This window comes from Nycticebus coucang, chromosome 11, assembly GCF_027406575.1.
Source record: "Nycticebus coucang isolate mNycCou1 chromosome 11, mNycCou1.pri, whole genome shotgun sequence".
In the NCBI taxonomy this organism is placed as follows: domain Eukaryota; kingdom Metazoa; phylum Chordata; class Mammalia; order Primates; family Lorisidae; genus Nycticebus; species Nycticebus coucang.
The window spans coordinates 44,519,701-44,534,329 of record NC_069790.1 but is presented as its reverse complement, the minus strand read 5'-3'; the positions used below and the strand labels follow the sequence as shown (position 1 = coordinate 44,534,329).

The 14,629-nt window shown below is 35.1% G+C and overlaps 1 protein-coding gene and 1 pseudogene across 3 annotated transcripts in view; one reads left to right on the top strand and one right to left on the bottom strand.

Annotated features, from left to right (window-relative positions):
• Positions 1 to 14,629, bottom strand: part of AGMO (alkylglycerol monooxygenase) — a 345,189-nt gene that overhangs the window by 103,190 nt on the left and 227,370 nt on the right. The window contains exon 14 of one of the 3 annotated variants that reach the window (XM_053553826.1): positions 12,450 to 13,670. The exons of the other annotated variants lie outside the window; for them this stretch is intronic. The gene's annotated coding sequence lies outside the window, so the exon portion shown is untranslated. Of the gene's footprint in view, positions 1 to 12,449; positions 13,671 to 14,629 lie in introns of those variants that run through there. 3 annotated transcript variants of the gene reach the window in all.
• LOC128560686 (uncharacterized) lies at positions 3,331 to 3,434 on the top strand (annotated as a pseudogene).

The window sequence follows — 14,629 nt, the reverse complement described above, 5'->3', positions numbered from 1 at the left end:
GGCAACCAATTGTATGAAATGCTCAGGATGCTTGTGATTAAGCAGCTGAGCTTGGTGAACAGAACAGGCCAATCCTCTTGTAACATAAGCCTCAACCACCTGTGATACAAACCATGTTCTCAAACTGCAGAAACTAGACTTGGGAACTTTAAGTTAGCCACTGTATTTACCAGAACTTACACCAACTAGTCACACCTTTTTCCAGGCTTTGAAACGCCTCTTGCAAGGAAAAATATTTAATTCTAAACAAGCTGAGGAAAATGTTTTCCACAATTTTATCACCACTTGCTCTCCAGGCTTTTGTGCTGCTGGCACAAACAAGCTATCATTAAGATCGCAAAACTATGTTGATAGTTTAGGCACGTATTTTGATGAATTATACTGCTTCTTGTTTGACTATAAAGCTAAACTTGATTTGAAATTGGACATTTCATATTTGATGACCTAATTTATTGTGACAGACCCAATTTAAGCAACCTAGCCCTCAGAAGCAGTGAATAAATAAACTTTATCTGGCTAGAGGCAGAAGAGGAAAAAAAGATATGGACAAAGAGAAAATCATAGAGATTCCAAGAGTGAGAAGGATTTGGCATGTTGTTGTTGGCTCCAACATGTAGGGGCCCAATGCAACAGTTGGATGGGTCCTTTTGGAGGCAATAGCAGCCTCCAACTGACAGCCAGCAAGGAAATGGGAACATCAGTCTCACAACCACCATGATCTTGGAGTAAACCTTGTGGACTCTGAAAGCTGGGAGAGACAAAGATGTATTCATTGAGTCTAAAGCAAACTTTCCCAGTGGATGTGAGAAGCCTGGCACAGGACATTTAGCCTCTTTATCTTTTGGTACAGAAATGCTCCAGGACAAAACAATATGCCCCGTATGAGACTTCCATTCCCAATAAATATGCAAAAATGTTCATTATTCAGATAACTAAGTAAGGGGGATCTCAATAAAGCTAGTGTTTTGTTATATGACCTGTAAGTCTTCAATAGGTTAATGTGAAAAATAACTCTTCAACTCTAACTGTGTAATGGTTAGCAAAAACAATCCCAGGACAACAGTTACAAATTAGATTTCTTTGTAACTGAATATATCAGCCCACTTTATAGGTTAATGGGCTATCATATGACATACGCTTAAATTATTTTATTATTTTAGGCAATATATAGATAGCTTACTTCACTGTAGGCCAGTGGCACTCCATTTTCATGGTAATAAAATTACATTTAAATACAGTGAAGAGAATATTCAACTCTTTGCTCTTTATTACTGGCAGGATGAGCATACGCACAAGGGACTACATCAAGCCAATCCACAGCAGCATTATTACAATATAAGCATTTTTTAAAAAGGCTTCTAGTGTGTTTTCCCCATAATCTGTCAAAAGAATCTTCTTTGGGATTTCCACCCTCAAATCAGTAACTTTGACTTTCAACTTTATAAAATCTGGCATTGTTTCATACACATCAGGGAAACACTCCAGTATGCTAGGCATCAATATTAACTTGAATATTCACCCTTTAGTTTAAAATTATTTTTGATGATAACTGTAGATATGCATTATATCTAACATATATAAGGCATACATTTATGACCCAGAAAAGTAGTCAATTCCATAATCCCAAGACACTGTAAAAGTTTATTTGAATGTAACACGACCATTGACAGATGTCTAGATAAAACCAGATGCTTATATTTAGTGTTGGGACATAAAATAAATGTAGACTAGAATAAATCATAATAGAGTAATCTATCTTTCTTTTTTTTTTTTTTTTTTGTAGAGACAGAGTCTCACTGTACCGCCCTCGGGTAGAGTGCCGTGGCGTCACACGGCTCACAGCAACCTCTAACTCTTGGGCGTACGCGATTCTCTTGCCTCAGCCTCCAGAGCAGCTGGGACTACAGGCGCCCGCCACAACGCCCGGCTATTTTTTTTTTTTTTTTTTTTTTTTTTTTTTAATTTGGCCGGGGCTGGGTTTGAACCCGCCACCTCCGGCATATGGGACTGGAGCCCTACCCGCTGAGCCACAGGCGCCGCCCTTTTTTTTTTTGTTTTATTAAATCATAGCTGTGTACATTAATGCGATCATGGGGCACCATACACTGGTTTTATAGACCATTTGACACATTTTCATCACACTGGTTAACATGGCCTTCCTGGCATTTTTTTAGTTATTGTGTTAAGACATTTAATTCTGCATTTACTAAGTTTCACATATACCCTTATAAGATGCACCGCAGGTATAATCCCACCAATCACCCTCCCTCCGCCCACCTCCCTCTCCCTTCCCTCCCTCCCCTCCCTCTCCCCCTTCCCCCTATTCTTAGGTTATAACTGAGTTATAGCTTTCATGTGAAAGCCATCAATTAGTTTCATAGTAGGGCTGAGTACATTGGATACTTTTTCTTCCATTCTTGAGATACTTTAAATCAGAAGTGGGGATAGGCAAAGAGGTTCAAATTCCATTTGTGTTACTGGGTACAATACCATCTTGTAATAAAAGATGTTTCCTAACCTATTAGTTGTTCCAAACACCTAATAGCGTTTTAAACACCTGTTAAATCCCCTTAGAGATTGATTGGAGTGAACATGAACACATTATTATTACAGCTACTAATAGTAAAATAAAATATCCCAGAAGACATTCTTTCATTCATTACTTTCCAGACATAGATCCAGAAGTGATTTGTTATGAGTATCTGGTATAGCAAGCAGCAGAGAAGAAATTGTCACCCAATAAGAGAATGGCAATATTCAATAGATAGCAACATTGACTAATTTTCATGGGGAAATAATTTAGACAGTTTTATATTTTTATTACGTATAAGTAAAAATGATTATGAAGTCTTAGAATTGTCTCTTATATGAGTGCTATTCCAATAAGAGGTAATCAAGTTCTGGTTTCTGCTGAAAAGACAACATCTTGGGAATGGGGGTATAGCATATCTATCAAAATAGCATTATTTAAATGAATCAGTTTAAGGTAGAAATGCCTTACTAATCTTGAAATGCTAGTCCATACAGTTTTATATTTTTATTACGTATAAGTAAAAATGATTATGAAGTCTTAGAATTGTCTCTTATATGAGTGCTATTCCAATAAGAGGTAATCAAGTTCTGGTTTCTGCTGAAAAGACAACATCTTGGGAATGGGGGTATAGCATATCTATCAAAATAGCATTATTTAAATGAATCAGTTTAAGGTAGAAATGCCTTACTAATCTTCAATGCTAAACACACTGAAATGAATTACTGTGATCAATTATTAAGCTAGTATCAAAAGGTGACCCATGAGTTCATAGAAATTAAATATTAAGAAATTAAGAAACAATTGCTTGGCCTTTTGGCTAAGATCAAGTGTAGTATCTGTTCTTATCAGGAAATTAAGAAAAATAGGAAAGACCTAATACCCTCATTCTTCCAAACTTAATGCAAGGATCTTGTAAATATCAACAGTGATGTCTATTCATGAAAAAAAATAATAATTTTAATTTAATCATGGTATAGTTTAATTTAAACATTTAAAAATACATGCACTAGAATTATAATACTACATTGATTCAATTTTTATTTGCTTTTACCCATTCTCTTAAAGACATTTCTAAACATGCTTTTCAATTAACAAATATTTTGAAAATTCTAAAGTCAGATTATTTCTTAGAACTGTCCACCTTAAGCTCTCTGATGCCTTCCTCATTACAAAATTTGATCACCTTTTTCTTAGTATTAATCCTATTAGAGCATTCTCACAGGTTAATCATTGACATCTTCTTGAAATTCCCTTTGCCTTTTATGATCCCATCATTCTATTTTCAAAATTGAATATTCCCAAAATCTTTCACTGAGTCTTTTTTTTTTCATCCTCCTTTTTATCCACTAGCCGTGTCCTGCTATAGCTTTCTTTTATTCATTTCTATTCTTGGCAAAGTTAATTATTGAAACCTCATGACAAGATTTTATTTTTGTGTAATGGCAATCTTGGTAACCAAATCCTTTAATAAAGCTACCCCGTTTCCCTGAAAATAAGACATCCTCCGAAAATAAGACCTACCTATAGAAACGATAAGATGTCCCCTGAAAATAAGACCTAGCGCATGTTTGAGAGCACACCTTAAAATAAGACATTGTTTTATAGTAGGACATTGTCTTATTTTCGGGGAAACAGGGTACTTTAACAAGTGAGATAAAATAACTTCAAAATATGTCTGAGAGATATCAGTGAATACCAATGTAGCACCAAAATAAGAAATAGGAGAGAACAGAAATCCAGAGAGGCAAGTTTAACAGCCAAGACCGCTCTGCACTCATGCCATTTATCAACTGGAAGAAGCTAGGCGGCCACAGGCAAAGTCTGGAGTCGTTCAAAGGAGCAACCAGTAGGAGATAAAACACATAAACAAGGAAAATATACTCTGAAGCTTGGCTGGGAGTCCCATGGGCAGAAAATCTCATGTCTCAAAGTTGAATTAGAGTTACATGGATTGTTAGAGATGCTGGCAATTGTAATTTAAGATCCTCTTTGGTGGAAAGGGATGCTTTGCTAGGACACCAAATTTTTCTATAAATTAACCTTTAAATTTAATATCATCACACAATCAAAGATTACCAGAAAGATAAGAATGAAAGTGTCCTTGAATGAGAACCAAAAGGAATAATAGACAACAGACCAGATTCACAAGTACTTCCAAGACAATTTGGAATCACAGTACTTGACACAGGTTATAGATACATAATGTTAACATTTAGAGGATATATACACTAAGCTTTAGTTTTGAAAGCAGAAAATGGTATAATGATACATAAAAGATTTGGGGAAAGGCCTATCTACATCCTATAGAACTGAAAAATACAACAAAAGTTAAAAATTCAATGGGCTCTTTGGGAGCAAATCAGACAGAAGTGAAATGAGCACAACCATAGTAGAATATGAAGAAACAACCCAGAGGGAGACCCGGGCGGGAGTGGAATTGGGAGGACAGAAGAGAAAGAATGACAAAAACATACAATAATGGCATATTTAAATACATGTAATTAGAGCTTAAGTATGAGAGGACAAACAGGATACCACAGAAGTAGTATTTGAAGAAACTAAAGGTAAAGATTTCTCAAGTTAATCAAAAAAATTAGTTCATAATTTCAAGAAACACAAAGAATCCTAAATAAGATAAATAAAAAGAAATGTAAAAGTGGATAAATCCTAGTGAAACTGCAGACCCAAAACTAAAGTCTTCGGAGTAGCCAGAAGAAACTATACCAGAGTCACCATCCATTGTGAACATTTTTATTTCTGGATTCTTTCCCAAGACTTCTTATACCATTTCAAAAAATTTTTAGAGATTTTGCTTCTAAATATTTCAAATAGATTATGATGAAATATATAAAAAGTGAAAAACAGGACTTTAAATTTTGGGAAGCAAAATAAAAATGAGTTTTAAATGCAAACTTAGAGTTTAATTTCTAAGTGGTTAGCTTTTCAGAGAAGCTTAGCATTCTCAATTTTCATTTACTGGGAAGTGAACTGACAGCCACCATAAATTGAGATTATAGATGTCACAGAGTATTTATATATTAATACATATATATACCCACACATATATATAATGCAATAAGCAAATGAATGTGAAAAAAAATTTCCAAATTAGAAAAATCATTTCTCTTACTTTCTGATCAAGTAGAAACAATTGTGTTTAACAACATGGTCAAATACATCTTACATTTGGGTTATATAACTGAATTTTTACTTTTTAAAATGATTAACATTCAACTGTCTCATGAGTTGTATATGTTTTTGTTTGGCATATTGTCTGAAATAACTCTGGTAGGAAATTTACACTCCAACCTGCTCAACCCACTCTGTCCTAGCAATAGATAGAGAAAGCAGTAGAGAGAAAAACAACTCTGAGAAGATTATCTCATACAAATTTGCAATTATTTTCATGCTATTTTGAAATTGGAAAGCTCAGAAGTGCAACTCTTTTTGTTTTGTTTCTTATCTGACTTGGCATAAAACTTAACTGGAATTGACAGAAGGAATTGACTTCTAGTCTTCATTTAGACAATTTAGGGTGAAAAGTCACACACTTTTCTGTAAAAAAAAAAAAAAAAAAGAATAAAAAGGAACAGCCACAGACCCCCCAAAGGATGTTCCATAATATATTGTAAATGCATATGTCTAAAACTCAAAAATATACCCAATTCCAAACATTTCTGGCACTACATGTTTACAAGTTTACAAGTGCGGTATTTTATGGTACCAAGAAATATTGAGAATCTGTTGGTGGCAAATGTTTGTAAGTAAATCATCACCTTCAAACAAGAACGAAAAATTAACAAATGGTTAAGTATGGTTAAAAAAAAATTGTGGGCGGGGAATAGAAGGCAATAGCAAGACAGAAAGAACAGATTCTCATTTCAACAGTTTGCACTGGTAGATAAGACAATTTGCTTTAAGTTTTGCATTTAAGGGTGCAAGATATAAAAATTTCTAAACATATATATTACTGCCACAACTAGAAGATATCTGCCCAAATGAAGTCAACTTTCATATTTAATAGAAAAAAGAAAGACAGAGAGAACTGAGACTTCGTTTCAAAGATTTTTCTGTAATTTGAACTCCAGGATATTCAAAAAAAATATGGGTAGATTGGTTATTATTTTCCCTAGGCTAATAAACTGGTTACTTTTCTGTTCTTTAACCTTCATATCAGAGGTATTCTTCAGAACCGAAAATCTTGAGTTATGACAATGGAGAATTAGGGGAATAGTCAATAAAATTTTCATCCTCATGGGTTTTCTAAATTATCAAAAATGGAAATAAACTAAGCAACCGCGATTAAGCTTTTTGAAAAAGATTCTGATTGTTAGAAAAAAAAATTGCTTCCTTGTTAAATAGAAATATATGACTCATAGGAGAAGTGAAATACCAAGCTATATATCATCAGAAAACTTAACAAATCAAAAGCACTGTGATAAACTTGGACTAAAAGGAATTGCCACAGACCCCACAAGTTGGCAGATATATGCCACACCAATTTGGAAGGGGGTGGGACAGAAAGGTATAAAGATAAAGAGACAAATTACCAAGACTGAGAACTTCTTCTTTTGGGATTTATTATCTGTATCAAGAAAGGAAAGAGTAGGTATTAGGGACACAAGCATGAACGTCATTTTGAGTGACTAAAAGATAGAAATTAGGCACAGCTAATGTTTAAATAAACAGCTGTAAAGAGTCATATAATGCTTGGGTAACAAGAATTCTTTTCAATTTCCAATATAAAGAGACAATAAGAAAATGTGTAAGTACAGATGATCTTGTTTTTCATAGATTAAGAGCAAGATAGTTTTGTTTACTGAACAATCTCCATAAATAGATATGAATAATTTGACCTAAAAGGTTCCAATAGTTACAAATTTATTCTGACTGTTCAAGTTCTTGTTTGTGTCTTTGTATTGTTTTGTTTTCTTTTTAAAAATTCTTTGATATGAAAGAATGAAAGGAATTCACATGAGGAAAAAATAAATATCATAGGAGCCATCCCACCACCTTCCTTTCAAGGGGGATAAGGGAAAACTTGGGAGGGGTAATAATGTACTACACACAATATAAATATTTCATATGGAGATGGTAGGAGGGATGTGGTCAAAACTGTATTGATCTTTTGAGTTTTGTTTTATGGTGCTGATTTTTGTTGTTTTTTTATGCTCTGCTTTTTTAAACAGCCGTATCTCCAACTTCACGCTACAGAAACTGCTAACATAGCCAGGTAAGTCACGAAGTTACTGCTAGTCTCTTATAATATACAGGCACAAAATAACGTGCAGATTGACTGATCATTAGAGGCTCTCTCTTGAGCCGAGAAAAGTCTGTGACTTTTCCCAGAGTGAAGGGCTGTGTGATAGAAAAGCCCACCACCAGACTCTGGGTTTAGGGTGGCTTTGCAGCTGGTAACAAGCACCATGATATTGTACTCGGCGATTATATGATTTTCCAATCATTTTCAAATGGTGAAATTCTCAACACAGACATGAAATGCTGCCAAAGATGTGTTTCTTTTCTTTAAGGTCTTTTTAACTGCAGACAAGTGCTTCAAAAGTAACTGTTCCTGTGACTACTACAGAGTGAGGTAAATTAAAAACTCAAGGTTGCTGTCAACACTTTTATTTTCCCAAGTGTTGTTTTCTTTAATATAGTACTTTGTATTGAAATACAGATACACATAATTACTGTATATATTATCAGTTACTAAGATAAAGCATCATAAAGATACATGTAGTAAAATAAGACTGCTTTAGGGCGATGCTGCTATCTCACAGCTATAATCATCACCCCATAGCCTTAGCCCACTCACCCACTCCCAGCTGGCCTCCTACCCGGCCCTGCCCATTCACTCTCACACAGAAGCAATAATAGTGATGGTAGATGCACTAGAGCTGAGGCAGAGAATTCTGCCAGGGTCTGGGATTTTTAGATGTTGCTATCAGGCAGCTCTTTCCCTCCTGTCCTGCTCCTCATCCTATAAATTCCAGATTCTGAGGTTCTCTCTCCTACTTGCCCACCAGTTCAAGTGCCTGTCTTAGGTTGTTCTGACACTTACAGCAGGACCTTTCTTGTCATGTTCCCTACAGGTTTGGGCTCTTGGATCTTGTTCATTTGGTCTGGAATTATTTCATCTTTTCTGTTTTGTTCCCTGGCGTTTGACTCCAGTATGGCTGGAGGCCCTGGGGTGTGGCCTTCATTGCCCATCCCCTCCCGAGGGCTGCCCTATAGTGAATCTTTACAGCAGTGGTTTTCAAACATCGTGCACACCAGTGTGTTGTGAGAGAATCCTAGGTGTGCCGCAAACATTGTTAAAGATCATCAATGAAATTATTTTTGAATAAACGTGCATATCAAAATTAAAACCTCTTTAAATTGATATGTGAGTATATCATCATTATGGTAAATAAAAGTTTTATTGTTATACAAAATTAACACTGGCTTATTTCTAAAGTGGGTGAGGTGTAGCCTTGAAAAATAAGGTTTTGGGACATGTGAGCAGATGGTGTGAGTTGACAAGGATTTGCCGATGACTACATGGATAAGTGTGTGTGTGTGTGTGTGTGTGCGCGCGCGCGCGCTTGTGTATCAAAATCATCCAAAGTGAATGAAGCCGTGTGACTCAGCAATCCCTCCTGGTGCCTGAAGCAGTAAGGAGGTGTAGCTCTTACTGTCTGTATCAGCTAGTTCTGTCTGGATTTGAAATAGTGAAGTACTTGGCCACAATTACCTTGCAAATTCTAGCTTTGATTCCAAATGTATTTAATTAATACTTGTATTTCTTTTTAAAAAGTATGAGTTGTTTACTTATTTTTATTATTTTTGATTTGGCAAATTTAATTTCTATTACATAGCATTCAATTAAAATTGACAAGTTTTTAGTAAGGAAAAAATTAGAAGATGATGACAGTGGATTAAATCCTGCTTCATCCAATACATTGCCAACTATATAAAAAACAATCAGTCATCAACATAATGACGATTATTTATCATTTGATTTCATACGTCCAACTATATCATATAAAGCCCAAGAAGCAAGTTATATAACTGTAGAAATCATAGCCAGAAAAATGAAATCTCATACCTTTGCAGAATCTGTCATTTTACTGGCCTGACGTGCAATTGTAAAAACAATGTGTGGAGAAGAACATGAAAAGAAAATTTTAAAAACTCGCTTTCAGATAACACAATTTCTTGGTGTGTTAAGGATTTATCTGAAAATGTAGAATTTCAAGTAATATTCACCTCAAAGAAGAATACATGTTTGCAACTCAGTTGGACGAATCTACTGATATGGGTGGTAAACCCCTACTTTTAGGGTTCAGTAGATTTGCCTACAAAGGAAAAATCATAGAACAGTTTTTATTTTGTTGACTACTTTGAACAACAACAAAGGGCCAAGGTATTTTCAATTTGATCAATAATTACTTTAATCTAATAAGTTGTCAGGGAATTCCTGCGTAAGTACTTGTACGGATGGAACACCAACTATGTCCAGAGGTGTAAAAGAATTTGTTACACTTGTGCAAGAAAAGAATCCAAAAATTTTTAGACAGTGTTTTTCTACACACAAGTGCTAGCATCAAAATCATTAGTGCTTGAATTACAAAAGGTCCTAGATGACACTATTAAAATTATTGATTATGACAGGCAGTGCCTGTGGCACAAAGTAGTAGGGTGCCGGCCTCATATGCCAGAGGTGGCGGGTTCAAACCCAGGCCTGGCCAAAAACTGCAAAAAAAAAAAAAAATTGATTATGTACAACGCAGGCCATTGCAATCAAGATTATTTGCAGAATTATGTTCCTCAAAGGACGCTTTTCATATGCAGCTCTTACTGTACACAGAAGTGAGAGGGTTACCTCCAGGAAGAGTTCTATCAAGATTTTATGAATTAAAAGAAGTATCAACCTTTTTAAAAGTGCAACATTCTAAGTCAGGCAATTTACTTTGTGACTCTTGGGTAATAAAGTTGCATTTCTTGCAGATTTATTTCAGTGTTTGAATACTCTTAATAAGGCTATGCAGGGAAATCATAAAATATTCTCACATTACAGATAAAATTAATACTTTTAGAGAAAAATGACATTAAAGGTAAGAATTAAAAGAGAAATGCAGTCAAAATGTTTGAATTAGTGAAAAGTTAAAAACTGGATAAAATGTTACTGAACTAATTTTACAAACTGTAGATTTATTGTGCACAAATTTTGAAAAATATTTTCTTGCACCTACACTTGACATAATATCTCTGGATTGGGTGAGAAGTCCCTTTGTTTTTAAGTGAGCATACATCAGCAAATTTAAATATTACAGAAGAGGAAGAGTTAACAGAAATAAGAAATGACAGGATGAGGGCGGCGCCTGTAGCTCAGTCGGTAAGGCGCCGGCCCCACATACCGAGGGTGGCGGGTTCAAACCCGGCCCCGGCCAAACTGCAACCACAAAATAGCCGGGCGTTGTGGTAGGTGCCTGTAGTCCCAGTTACTCGGGAGGCGGAGGCAAGAGAATCGCTTAAGCCCAGGAGTTGGAGGTTGCCGTGAGCTGTGCGAGGCCACAGCACTCTACCGAGGGCCATAAAGTGAGACTCTGTCTCTACAACAACAACAACAAAAAAGAAATGACAGAGGATGGCAATTATAATATTCAACAACAGATATTACAACCTTTCAAGAGTGAATTTCCAAATATTATCAAAAAGGCAATAGAAATACTTCTTCCATTCTCAATGTCATATTTGTGGGAAGTGAGCTTTTCTGAAATGAATAATATTAAAAACAAAGATTGATCATGGCTAGAATCCTTGGAAGATGATTTAAGAGCATGCCTTTCCAAAATTCAACCTTGCAAAGAATATATTCTAAAAAACACATCAAGCTCAGATATCTCATTAAAAGTTAAATTGTAATAATGGAAAAATAAAAAAATACAAATAAGCTTTTTAAAAAATTTTAATCACTATCTTTTTATTACAAAATATAATCAATTGTTTTGTTTTATTTTATGGCCATGGTGCATTTTGTTTGTGTTAATAAATCAAAAAGGTATATTCTTTTTTTTAAAACTTTTTTTGATTCATACAATTTAAGCGTGTGGCAGAAGCTTAGCTATAGGTTTGAGTGTGCCATGAGATATGAAAGGTTGAGAAACACCGCTTTATAGGCTGCTCCCTATGAATTCCAAAAATAAATTTGATCTTTTTAAATCGACTGCTACCTAACATTAAAAAAAGGAAAAACTCTTTGAACAGGGGGAGCACTGTAATTGTTTCTCAGTGATAATTATAATTTGATTTTAATGACCTTTGCTTCTTACATCTGACTATAATTTCACTGCTTGAGGAAAACATATGTGCTGAACATGTATAGTAGGTTTTATGTAGTAATGTTTGAATTCTGCATCTGAACTGAAATGAATTTTAAATCTACAATGCTACTTTGATTCAAAAGAAATCAGAAGCCATGAAATTGTATTCACTATAGCTACTATTTATTTTCTCACATACACACATAATTCTATATATTAACAGTCATACATTTAATTATTTTATATGTAAAATTTAAAACATAATTTTATTTGCAATAGTTTAATCACTGATAATGTAAGGGCATTTCAGAGTAAAATTCACTGTAAAATGCTTATGCTACCTATTTTTTAAACTAAATTATCTCATAAAATATATATCCAAAGTGATCTAGCACAGAATGAACCATTCCATACCCATTCACACAAATGACACTACTTTAAACATAGATTGGCCCTTTACAATGTACTTAAACAATGACAAAAAAACCTACTGAAACAGAAAAAAGTCTACTGAAACAAGAAACAAATCAAGACACAAAAACGCCATGTGAAATGTAAAATGCTTAAACTGAAAATATAGTATTGAACCTTTCCATCTCACATGTGACTTTCATCTAGTTGTCCAAGTTTTTTTACCCAATTCTTTTTGAATCCTATAGTTGTTTCTTTATTATGTCAATATTATATTTTTCATAATGAGATTTGTTATTGTTGATGTATACAAGTGAAAGTAAAATGCAATTTATGACATCTCAGCTTGATTGTTCTGCCATTTGTTTTTATTCCCTTTAATGACTAAAAGAAGAATAAGAACTAAAGAGGAAAATAACCCAAGGGAATAAAATTCTATATAAATGAGCATTCCTTCCAGTAACTATTTGTTGTTGTTGTTATTGTTTTTAGACACAAGGTTTCCCTATGTAGCCCAGGCTGGTCCTGGGCACTCCTATGCTTGAATGATCCTCCTGCCTCAGCCTCCCAAATACCTGGGACTACATGCACTCACCACAGCATCTGGCTTTAAGTCAAACTTTATAAAGCAGAGAAAATAAAATATTCTCATTAGAAGTAGTGCAAAGTAAAATGGTGAACTCAAGTTTTTAACCTTGGATGGTACTCTCTTAGAAAGCATATGAAACTTGATGAAACTATGATGTCGTCACAAGAGAAAGTATTAAATACATTTGAATGAAAGAGCAGTTTGGGAAAATGATAAGTATATACAATGACCTTTTACCACTAGATGGAGCCCAGGCATCTATATGGCATAATTGGCATTACTTACGTGTGGCTGTGTTTGGTTACTTACCAAAATGACATATAATTAGTAAAACCTGAACGGGGGTGGGGGAGGCTAGGTATTTTTTGACTGTAGTATCTTGGCAAAATGTAAAGTAATGAAACATAGATATTGCTCCTTCTCTAGAGGGTTCTCTTTCCTGATTCTAGATTCTTCATGCCACAAAACACATGGGCCTCCTGACTTTTGCACCTGCTTCTTCTCATTCTACATATTTCATAAAGGCCTCCCCAAAATGATCCATAATTCCCTTGAAGTTATTCTAGTTCCATTTTATGTACCCTTCTCTCAATATACTGATCATATGAAACATTCATTCTTGATCTTGATAATACATATTTCTTACATGAGGTTGCCGTGATTTCTCATGAAGACGTGGCCTTTGGGCCTGTGACAAAACTCAATAATCAGCTTATGTAATGGATATCAAGTTCAAAAGTATAAGGAGATGAATTGAGGAAAACAGACACCATCACTTTGTTGCATCTTCAGGTCTCTGGGAAGTAGGGTGATCACAAAAGACGGGTTCCTACGTAAAATAGGTTTAGTGAGAAGAAATAAACTAGAAATTTGGTTTCCTTTGCTATCAATCATTACACTGGGGTCACACTTCCAGGAAATATCTTGGAAAAGATTAAAAACCTAGGACCAACATAGTAAAGCTTTTATAAGCTGCTGGAAAGTTTGCTGCTTTCCAGAGAACAGAATTCTGTCATTTTTTAGGCTTGAGGTAAATTATGTCGGATCAATGCTGAAAGCTCACAACTAATTTGTAATTTTGTGGAGGCAGAGATTTGAATCCAGGCTCTGTTACGAAGTCTTTGTGCAAAGAGTGAGCCTTTGAGCTTAAGAATAGATCAACCTAAGTTCCTAAAACATTCATCAAAACTTGGCTCTGTTGTTCTCAACTTGCTATTTTTTGGGGAAAAAATGTCTTTGAACTCATCTACAAAATCTCTATTTTGTTATCTTTTACTTTGTATTTGCCATTATTGAAAAGATATCTAAAAATGAAAAACAAAGCTAGAGATCAGTGAAAGAAAGGAATCAGTGTTGGAGGGGACAGGCCACTCTGAGATAGGAGAAGGACTTGGCTACCAAGAGGAGGACTTGGACCCGGATACAAGAAGGAAAAGTAGCAAGTACAGGAATGAATGGACTGAGCCTGGGCCTCTCTCTAAACCCTCATTCACCCATCTGTAAAGGTCACTGGTTCAGCATCTGTAGTGTAGGAGACACTGAATTAGTGCTGTACTCCCATAAATACTAGACAATTAAGAAATTTGATTTAATAAGATTAGGAAAGAGACCACTACGACAATGGGAGACCACAGTAGAGTCACCTCCCTCTGGGGTGTACAAAGTAGAGAGGTAGAGGGAGGGAGGAGGGAGGCTTCCTGGAGGCAACGATGAGCTTATATCTTAAACTGAATAATTCAGTCAAATTAAGGAAGGAGTCTTGGGATGGAAGAGCAAGGAAAGAAGATC